Genomic DNA, 11,024 nt, shown 5'->3' on the forward strand with positions numbered 1-11,024 from the left:
CCCTGTGGTAAGGTGCACATCCTTACCAAACCCAAAGGAGTTTTCATTGTGGTCATGTCCTTGCTTTGTATATCCAGCTGGAACTGATCATATCCCGAATACAGATCACCCATAGAGTATATAGCTTTCCCTGCAAATGCTTCTGCAAACTCGTCCACAATCGGACCTGGTCCCACATTCCTGATTGTGACCTTGTTTACAGGTTGCATGTCTTGAATGAAGCGCAATGCTCCATTTTTCTTTGGCACGGTAAACCATCTGTTGGAATATGGAGCACATGATGGCTCCAAAATTCCCATCCTGATCTTTTCTTTTAGTAATTCCATCAGCTTTGGCAAGAGAGCTTTTGGTACTAGAATCGGCCGGCAGGTTCTAGGGCACATGTGGAACAGTGAAGATCACCATTGGCGCTATTACGCTTGGATCAACACAGCCTATCTCATGCGGCTGAAAAGCAAAGGCCTTCCCATGTTTTACAAGCATCTCCTCAAAGCATTCCTTTTCAACTGGTAACAGGAAATCCTTATCACCGATCTTCAGCTCTTTTAGGGTTTCCTGTGTAAACTTCAATTTTCTTCGGATCTCTGAGATTTGGTTGCATAGAGGCTTCATCTATCTTCTCCTTGCTTTCTGGTGGCAGGGGCAAGGCAACTGGTTTCACCTTCTTTGCAACCGTTTTATACTTTGTATCAACTCGAGCATCTGTCCCACAATACATATCTTTGCATTCCACTTCTTCAAATTCCTTGATTACATCATACATACCCACAGATGATACTTTCACCATCTTATTCTCACCCTACAAGCATGAACTTTCCATGGCACAAAGCTCACCCATAGTATCCACAAATGACACCTCATCAAGGACACCTGATATAAACTCATCCTTCTCCAAAAGACCACACTGTTCAAAACTTTTTTGTACATTCTGTACATATTGATGCATACCATGCTTCAAATCCTTGCTTTTTATATATGCTACTGACCCATGGCTAGAAAATCCCTGAAAGTTTGCTGAAAAGTTATTTACATTGATTGAGTCCTGCGATAACTCATTGCCCCTTGTACCATTGCAATCCCGCTTTACAATGGCACCTCGCCAAAATCCCTCATCTCCCTGTAGTTCATAAATTCTCTGTTTATCTTTGGGAGTGGCTGTGCTCGAAGAGACTCACGGTTCCTTTCATGGTTAATGCAAACTGTCAAGAACTGAACAACTTTCTTGTCATCTTTACTCCTTATTCTTGCATATGCCGAGCCATCATCCAAAACTTTTGTTTCCATCCTCACAGCTGTAATGTAGGGTTGCCCAAGGATGAGGGGATACGATGACATTTCCTGAACAAAGAAGTTCTGATCATCTTTCACATCCCCTATAGTTACCCTTACATTTGGACAAGCTGCATAGAGCTCTCCAGATGAGTTATTAGCTGCTTTAATCATCCACCCATGATCTACATCCATTGGCCACTTACATTTGTTGTAAAGATTTTTAGCCATAAGATTTATTTCAGACCCATGATCGATTAGAGCGACATACGGCTCTTCCAAGTCACCTATCTTGACAAGGGTTTCAGTGGTGGCCCTTGCCCAATGGCTCCTGGAGTAATGACTCTTTGTAAGAACTTTTTCATCATCCTCATCCACAAAGCGCACTTGTCGTGCCCCTTCAGTAGAGTGATTACATTCCACCACATTCTCTCTCTCTTCCTTTTGTTGTACCTGTACTCCATGAGACTTGGAAGTGCTTGTCTCCCCTTGTGATGGAATAGATTCAATTATGGACTGCCTTTTCCTTCGTATAATATCAATTATCTCATCATGGAATTCTTTCTTTGCAATCCCCAAGACTTTCCCTAGTGTAAATTCCACCCTGCTGTTTAGAATCCTCTCTTCAAGCACCTTTTTGAGGTCTGTTGTTGCGGCTTCAATATCAGATTGAAGCTTGTAGAGTGGACTTTTCCCTTTACCCTTCTCCTTCTCATGCTTCGTTTTTGCTAGCGCTTCTTCCATTGATACTTCCTGTGGAGGTCTGCTATGCGGTGGAGGTATATGTGATGGCCCAGGATCCTTCTTTTCACTACCACGAGTGACCCTTTTTGATGGCCCTCCTTCCTCATTTTCCCTCTTACGCTTTTCCTCTACCTGTGCCTCATTATTCTGGCTTTTTGCAATGTAGGCATGAACAGATAAAGAATCCACAGGCTCTTCCCAGCCAGTCTCAAGACGTATACAGTCACCTGCTTCATGCAAAGCCTGTTTAGACACCTTCTTTGACGCAATCAGCTCCATTGTTGATGGCCAAAAATCTTCATTCTCATAGTCTTCATCATTCTCAGATTCCTGTTTTGATTGACCAACCTTTAACCCATAGGTTGCTGCCTCAACCATAGAGATGGCATGTCCAGCAACCATGTCTTCAACCAGCTTTTTCATCCCTCCTTTTCCAAAGTTTGTGCTTAATGGAAGACCAGTCTCTGTAAGGTGGATTTTTCCATCTTTGAAAAACACAAGTTGATTTCTGAGGGCTTCTTTATAGCTAGCACAGTCTTTCTTTGCATGTTCTGGGTCATCACACCATATACATCTGAATGTAAACCCTTCTTTGCTTTGAGGCCTTTGCATAGAAGCCTGCCCTAATGGTAGCCCTTTTTCTTCAATCCTGGACATCTTCAATTTTAGGTCTCGCATGCCCTTAATAAGCTCATCCATCGGCCCTTCTACCTTTGGGATTGCAGCAGCTGGTTTTAGTAGATTCTCAGGGGTAACAGCAGTTATAGGAGTTGCCGAGCTCATCACCATTTTATCCCTCCTTCGCTGCCTCTTTGCTAGCATGGTGACCGCATCCTCGACATCATTCCAATCATTCTTTAGCCCCTGCTCTGTATCCTTATCCTCAAGGAGAATTTCCAGTTTTTCTTGGAGATCTTTCCCAACTGCTTGTAAAAAGAGCTCTGTTTTTTCCCTGTCCAAAGTTGTGCGCTCAATCCTTGACAGCTGGGCATAGCGCTTCTCAAACTCTCTTAGCAACTCTGTGGCAGAAATTTCCATTTTGGGTTTTGTGACCCATTCCAAGAAAGTTCGCTTGGTCACCCGCTCAGAATCCTCCTTGAAATAATCATCCTTCAAAGCAAGCTTGAACTCCTCCCAATTTCTGCCACCATGTGCTGCCTGTAATCCTCTTATGCGCTCTCTTATTTCAGGAACACATACCAGCTCAAAGCTTCGAACCATATCCTCCTCAGTCACCCTGTTTAGCTCCATTTCCTTTGTGTAATTGCGCAGGTACTTTGTGATGTCCTTACCATCAAATTGATCCACCTTTTTCACAATTGACTGCAGTGCTTTAGTCGTGGAAATTTGCCCCCTCTTAGCAGCTTGCTGCTGTTGCATTTACACATTAAACATCTAAAACATTTGCATAACCCCGGGGTCAAAATGAACCCCCTGACCCTCAGGATTCTCAGCCATAGCTTCCCTGTGTATTTCACCACACTCTCGCCCCAGCAGTTTCACGTCGGGTTCACCAAAGCTGTCGTGACGTGAGCGGTGTCGCTGGGAAAGTGCGAGACTTCTGGCTGTGAGAGTCGTTTCTAATCCTGCAGGTTCTCTATCCTCTCACTGGCCACTCAACAGTGTAAGAATCCACAGCATCCTTGCTAGATTCAGCCAAACCAACCTTACACAGCTATCCAAATGAGAAAGACCACCTACCGGTGTACCTTCAAGCAGCATTTAATTCCAAAAACAGGCGAAATTTTCATCCAGTATGCTCCAGCAATAGGGGGCAAGAGCCCAAGATCCAAGGCAGCTCCAAAGAGAAGGCGACTATAGGACTCAAAGCCTGCAATAATTCCGGGCTTGCCATGTGAAGAAAGCAAAACACTCCAGTGATCCGTCGATTAGCATCTGTCCTCTTACTTGCAATGAGAAGAGCCTCAACATGGTGCCCATTACGGTCGAAAAATGCCAAAGGAAATTTTTCTGACTCTTGGCCATTCACTGCATCATTCAACACTATCATCAGCTTTGTGACCACATCCTGTCCGTGCAGGCGACATCAAACCATCTGCAACCCAAAGATCTCCCCCACAAGCATTTTGCCCAAAACCTCCTCCCTTCTCCAGCTTCGGATCATCACGCCGCACCTATGACCTTCCAAAACCAAAGCTGCAATATCTGCTTTGAATCATCAGCATCATTATTACCAAGACACGGCCATTTCCCAGTCATTTTGAACCTCAATCAAATGCCACTATCATCTCAAGCATGATTTCTGAGCATTTTACCATCTCGTGGGGCCAAGAAAAGCTGTTAAATACTCAAGCAAAATCCAAACCTATGTACGTAGGCACAGGGACTTCTGCTAGCCCCCAAGGTTCACCATAAACATAAAAACTCCACGATTCACACCACACTCATGTACTGAGGCTTCGAGACCTGGCTCAGCTTCAGCTCGTCTTATTGAACCTCATTTACAATATGAACATATGTACATGGGCATCATATAATGACTCAAGTCATGGCACTTAATCCCATGCATCTGAATTTGTATTTAATGGCCTCACATGCATGGTTTCACACTATAGACGTGCCATGGCACCACACCGCGTACTTCCCATCTCACCCTTTCACATATCCTCTCATCTCATTATTCACATCTTATCCTATTTTCATCTTATCACATCCATTCACATCCATTTAATAGCTATTTTTCTAGATTGATACCGACAATAGGACTTTTTCTAAATTTTTGCCAATTGCTTGGCCTAATTAAAGATTATTTTTTGACAACTATTTCCGTATTCCTTCTTAATTCCTCAATTGAATTATATTAAATATTCTTCTTTTGAATAAAAGAATTCATGGGATTTGTAGAAATCAATTCTACCCATATTTCTACTTTTAGTAAATAATCATAAATTGATTTCTACTAGAAATTCCTCTTCTTCTCATTTAAATTTCTTGGATCCCAATTACCATGAGAATTCCTCTTTTTGCATGTAATTATTTACATTCCAATGTCATGGGAATTCCTCTTTTTCCATCAATTATTTCTCATAAAATAAATTTATCTAAATTAAAATATCCATTACTTCGATATGCTAGAAATTTCTCTTTGCCCATCTAAATGATGGAACTCCAAATGTCATAAGAATTCCTCTTTTGACATTTAAATATTTCTCATAGATAAATAAATTTATCTAAAAATTTCATCTTTAAATTTAAATGAATTATCCAATAATTTCAATATACTAGGAATTTCTCTTTTCCCATCCAATTGATGGAATTCCAAATGTAATAGGTGTTGCCATATATATAGGCAGTGATGTGTGTGAACACACTTAGGACCGCCGGGGCACTTTTTCCCTCTTTAGGAGGTTTTTTTCCCCGGCTTGTATATACGCCCATCACTCTAGGGCTATCTTATCTTTTGTACATTGACACAATCTAATACACTTTGTGTTGTGTGCATTCTTGCTTCTTCTTCTCCAAGCTTTGTGTGCTTTCCTGCAACCCTAATTCCAACAATTGATATCAGAGCAGGCATCGGCTCCCAGGGCTACGCCGCCAGCACCCTCCGACTCACGTTCTCCGATTGAGGTGAGCTTTCACGAGCGCTTGCAGGTCCCTATACTCTGCAAATAAGCCCGTTGGCCTTGGCGTTCTCAGAATTTGCATCTGAGGTCGTTTCGGGCTCCGTTTTTGCATTTCAAGTTTTGCACAGGTGTTTTCGTCATTTTCTGCAGAAATTTCGACAGTGCAATTTTCTGCAAAACAGGCATACGTATTCTATTATGGACCATGCTACATAGCATGAGTTGTTCTCTGTTCAGTCTTTGCTTCATTACAGGTAGCTTTTGCATCAGTTTCAGTCAGTGGCCATGGCTGATAACAGCAATGATGTATTTCGCATGTTGTCTGCTGAAGACAAATTGGATGGAGACAGCAACTACCCACTTTGGGCATACATGATGCAGCATGTTTTGGTTGCAAAAGGAGTGTGGAACATTGTGCAGGGTATGGATGTACGTCCAGGTTCTGTGGATGTAGGATCTGTTGAGGATGTTGCAGGTTCTAGCAGCTCTACTGTTGCTGCTGTTTTACCCACTGCTGAACAAGCTCGTTGGGATGGTAAAGATGCGCAGGCTCATGCCTTGATTGCACCTTCTATCAAACGTAACATCACCCCACATATTCGTTCAGCTAAAACAGCAAAACAGGCTTGGGATATTCTAGCTGGATTGTATGCAGGTCGTAATGAGGCAAAAATCGCTTACCTGCGTAAAGAGCTAGAATTGAAGATTATGCAGGAAGATGATGACATGAATGTTTTTCTTGCTGAGATTAAAGATCTCAAAGAACAGTTGATTTCTGCAGGTGAGATTATTCCAGATCATTCTCTTATGCAGACTGTTCTTGATGCTTTACCTGAGACATATCAGACTTTTGCTTCCACGTGGAGACTTCTTAATGAGGACAGACCTGATGCTGTCAAGTATGATACTTTAGTCAACAAGCTCTTGCAAGAAGCGCAGTCCAGGCAAAACAGGGCCAGGCAACGTGCAGTTGATCAAGCATTTATTGCTGCCATCATACAAGACGCTTTTTTTTGCATACAAAACAACAATCTAACACGACATGGCAAAGAAAGTATACAAATCATAAGGTTAAGGCTTGCCGCACTTACCATATCTTCAATGCATCTCCAATTGAGGTTGGCGCCTTCTCGCTCAAGCTTCTTCAAAAGAAAGTACGTGTTATGGTGGGGTGAGAAATGTCCTCCTCTTCTCCCATTGCCGGCCGACCAACCACTTGATTCTAAAAGTACCAAAACAACAAGATAAGGGTTGATACTTACAAAGTAGACATAACATCAAATGAAACATACAAGATAAGCATTGATACTTACAAAGTAGACATGGAATGCTTCCCAACCGCCGCTTCCAAGGTGAGAGCTTCCTACACTCTCCATTTGGGCTTTAGCCGCATCCTCTTGTTGCTTGTAGCATTGGGGATTTCTTGCATACTTTTTCTTCTCCTCATTCCAATGCTCAGTGCTCATGTACCAAGGTTTCTCTGAAAAGATACAGGGGGGAAGAGAGATTGAGCTCTTGCAAGCACACACACTCACAAAACCCCAAAAGAGAACACACAAGGTGAGAGGCTGAAAATCTTCTTCTTCTTTACACAACCCTCAACACACCATATACAAAGATAAGAGTACACATAATATGAAAAGGTACTCAACCAAATACATACTATCAAATCCCTCTTCAGATATATAAAAGATCTTGTTTCTACCTATTTTGGCTTAGAGAGAGAAAATATTCTAGAGAGAGATTATTCAAATTTTAGATTTTTTTGGATGAAAAAATATCTCTTCTTATTAAAATAAATTACCCTGAAACAGAAGTTCAAAAAGATTTTAAGAAGGTGCATTAGAAATCAATTATAATCTGTTCAAAAGGCCTTATCCCCTAGGGGTCCAGATTTTTTTAAAAATTTTAAATTAAAGTTTTGAGGGGCCAATCAGATTCATCCAAATGTGTGGAGGAGATAAATAGAAGAAATAAAGAAAATCCCCCAAAAAAATACTCACATAAGATGAAGAGTGGACTAAGGAAGGACCAAAGAAAATACTAAAAAAATGAATTTTTGACACCTCAGAGTGGGGATTCCCCCTCATGAAGGAGGCGCCTATTTCACATGTGTGGTGGAGTTTTAAATTCCCAAAAATTGAGATATTTCATCTCTCCTCTCTCCTAATTCAAGTCTAGTTCCAAAAAGTAAGCTAAACCGACCCAAAAATGGTCAAAAATTCACCAAACTGACTTGGAAAATTCTAGAATCAGTTTGCTTGGTTAGAAGCTCACTTTTTCCTATAAATAAAAGCCTCCCCCCTTGTTCAAGCTTAATAATGTTTTATGCACTGTTACTCTACTCCTCCCCAGAGCCAAGAACTGTGAATTTCTTTTGAAAAATGGTGAGCCATACAAAGGAGGTTATGGCAAAATTTTCTTAAATTTTATGAAATAAGTATTACCTTTTTTTATTCAAAAAGAGTAATCCCCATCGTTTGTGTATTCTAAAAGTGTTATTTTCATTCTATGCATAGGAAAATGCATAGTAGAAATATTTTTATTACAAAAGTGTTATTTCTATTAGATTTAAATTTTATGCATAGAAAGATGCATATTGATTATTTTTTTATATAAAAGAGTGATTTTCATTAGATTTAAATTCTATACATAGAAAGATGTATATTGGATAATTTTTATTATTATAAAAGAGTTACTTTCACCAAAATTAAATTTTATGCATAAAAGAATTTTTTTTATTATAAAAGTGTTACTTTCATCAATATTGATGTTTATGCATAAAAGATTTGTTTTTTTGTTGCAAAAGTGTTGCTTTCACCAATATTGATTTTTATGCATAAATAGATGCATAAAAGAATTTTTTTGTTAGAAAGGTGTTACTTTCATCAATATTGATTTTTATGCATAAATAGATGCATAAAAGAATTGTTTTTATTATAAAAGTGTTACTTTCATCAATATTGATTTTTATGCATAAATGATGCATAAAAGATTTTTTGTATTATAAAAGTGTTACTTTCACCAAAATTGATTTTTATGCATAAAATGATGCATAAAAGATTTTTTGTATTATAAAAGTGTTACTTTCATCAATATTGATTTTTATGCAATAAAAATGATGCATAAAAGAATTTTTTTTATTGCAAAAGTGTTGCTTTCAGCAATATTGATTTTTATGCATAAATAGATGCATAAAAGACTTTTTTTATTATAAAAGTGTTACTTTCATCAATATTGATTTTTATGCAATAAAAATGATGCATAAAAGAATTTTTTTATTGCAAAAGTGTTGCTTTCACCAATATTGATTTTTATGCATAAATAGATGCATAAAAGAATTTTTTTTATTATAAAAGTTTTACTTTCATCAATATTGATTTTTATGCATAAATAGATGCATAAAAGAATGTTTTTTATTATAAAAGTGTTACTTTCACCAAAATTGATTTTTATGCATAAAATGATGCATAAAAGAATTTTTTTAATTATAAAAGTGTTACTTACATCAATATTGATTTTCATGCATAAAAATGATGCATAAAAGATTTTTTTTTTAATTGCAAAAGTGTTACTTTCACCAATATTGATTTTTATATGCATAAAATGATGCATAAAAGAAATTTTTTTATTATAAAAGTGTTACTTTCATCAAAATTAATTTTTATGCATAAATAGATGCATAAAAGGCTTTTCTTTTATATAAAAGTGTTATTTCCATAGAAGTTGGATTTTATGCATAAATTGATGCATACAGAATTTTTAATAAGAGTTCTCTTTAATCCAATGATTAAATCCCATGAATATAGGAAAATGAATAAGGAAATACTCAGTGAAGGAAAATTATACCGTTTCATATTCTCTAGGATGGTAATGAGAAAATTCAAAAAAACTATCGAAGTCAAAATTTTAGATAAATGATTAATTTATTCCTCATAGGAATTCGTGACTAGTTTTGAATTCAGTTAAGCAAAATACTTAATGAATGAAATTCAGTAGAGTAGTAATTGAAATATTATCCTTCGAGAAAGAAAGTTCAGGGAGAACCTTTCCAGACTCAAGCCCTGAATCAGACGATGACCAAGACGTAACTCCTTCGTCAATTTCAAGAAAAGACAATGTGACTAGTTCAATAATCTACACTCAAATCACCCATCGAGTCTAAAACTAAGTTGAGACCTTTGAATTTGATCTGAGGAGGATCAAGAATTCAGAATTCGAAGAATTCTGCTTGGGAATCCAGACCTGTGATCTAGAAGTCTTGGGATACGGAATTAAGATATACTTATTGTATTCAAAAGAAAATCAAAACTGAAAACTTGCATAGAAACCCTGTTTTCTTAAAGTACTGTCTTACGCCAGAATGCTAGAGGGAGCATTTGGTATATGTGTTTTCTAAAGGAAGTTCGGTTGCAACAACTGGCGGGGAGTGTTCAAAGGACGGTTCACGCGGCAAAAACCTGCCCAGGTCTTGACCAGCCTGGGTATGGTGTAAAATGGTATGCTTTTGGTACGATGGGTGAGGGCCGACGAAGCGGTCCCTGAGTAAAGTGCCATGACACCTAAGGGAGGATCCTGAAGGGTTCTAACCAGGCGATGCACGGGCTCGTAGTGCTTAGGACACCCATGTGTATGTCGTGGAAGATATATATATGTTTGATGGCGAGAAAATTATTGTAATCTGTTACTGGATCTTGTTGCTTACCTGCTGGTCTCAACGGAGAGTCCAGAGTGATACTGTTTTGTGAGAAACAAGGATTGAATGGAAATTTTGAGTTATGACATCTGTAACCAATAATTGTTTGTCAATGGATTGTTTTATAAATTAAAGTTTAAAGAGGAGTGTGTGCGTATCTATATTCTAAAAGCAAAAGTTAAGAAAGGCATTAAATTATGGGTGGGTGAGTACTTGTTTGGTTCTACCAATTCCAGTGGTTGACCCATGGTCCGGATGGGATTAGGCTGAAATCAGTAGAGTTTTAATAGTAAAATTGATCAATAGGAATATGCTTAGAACTCGAATAGTTAAATAATAACGTGAAGACTTCTCAAATGAATAGATCAACGGCTGTGCCTAATTCAATTAGGAAAAAAGTGTTGATTCCTTCAAGTTAAGTCTGTAATAGTTTCCCTTCTATCTGGTTTATTCAGATGAAGGTTAGTTCAGTATCTTAACCTCATTAGAAAGACTCGTTATTAAGAAATTCAAAATGATGGAATCGTCCCCGTTTTCCGAGCATGGGAAATTTTCTCAGTTTTGGTTTTCAGAATGACCAGCAGCTTAGTCTCGTGCCCAGACATTCGAGGGCGAGGCCCCAAGTGGGAAACCCTGCCCCGCGTAAGAGGGAGTTACTTTCACTCTGCCAGCTACCGAGAATTTTGGTGCATGGAGGGGGCAGTGGGATCTCATAGTTGGTATCAGAG

The sequence above is a fragment of the Cibotium barometz genome, chromosome 27 (assembly GCF_041138505.1).
Source record: "Cibotium barometz isolate CiBa-2024 chromosome 27, ASM4113850v1, whole genome shotgun sequence".
Taxonomy (NCBI): Eukaryota; Viridiplantae; Streptophyta; class Polypodiopsida; order Cyatheales; family Cibotiaceae; genus Cibotium; species Cibotium barometz.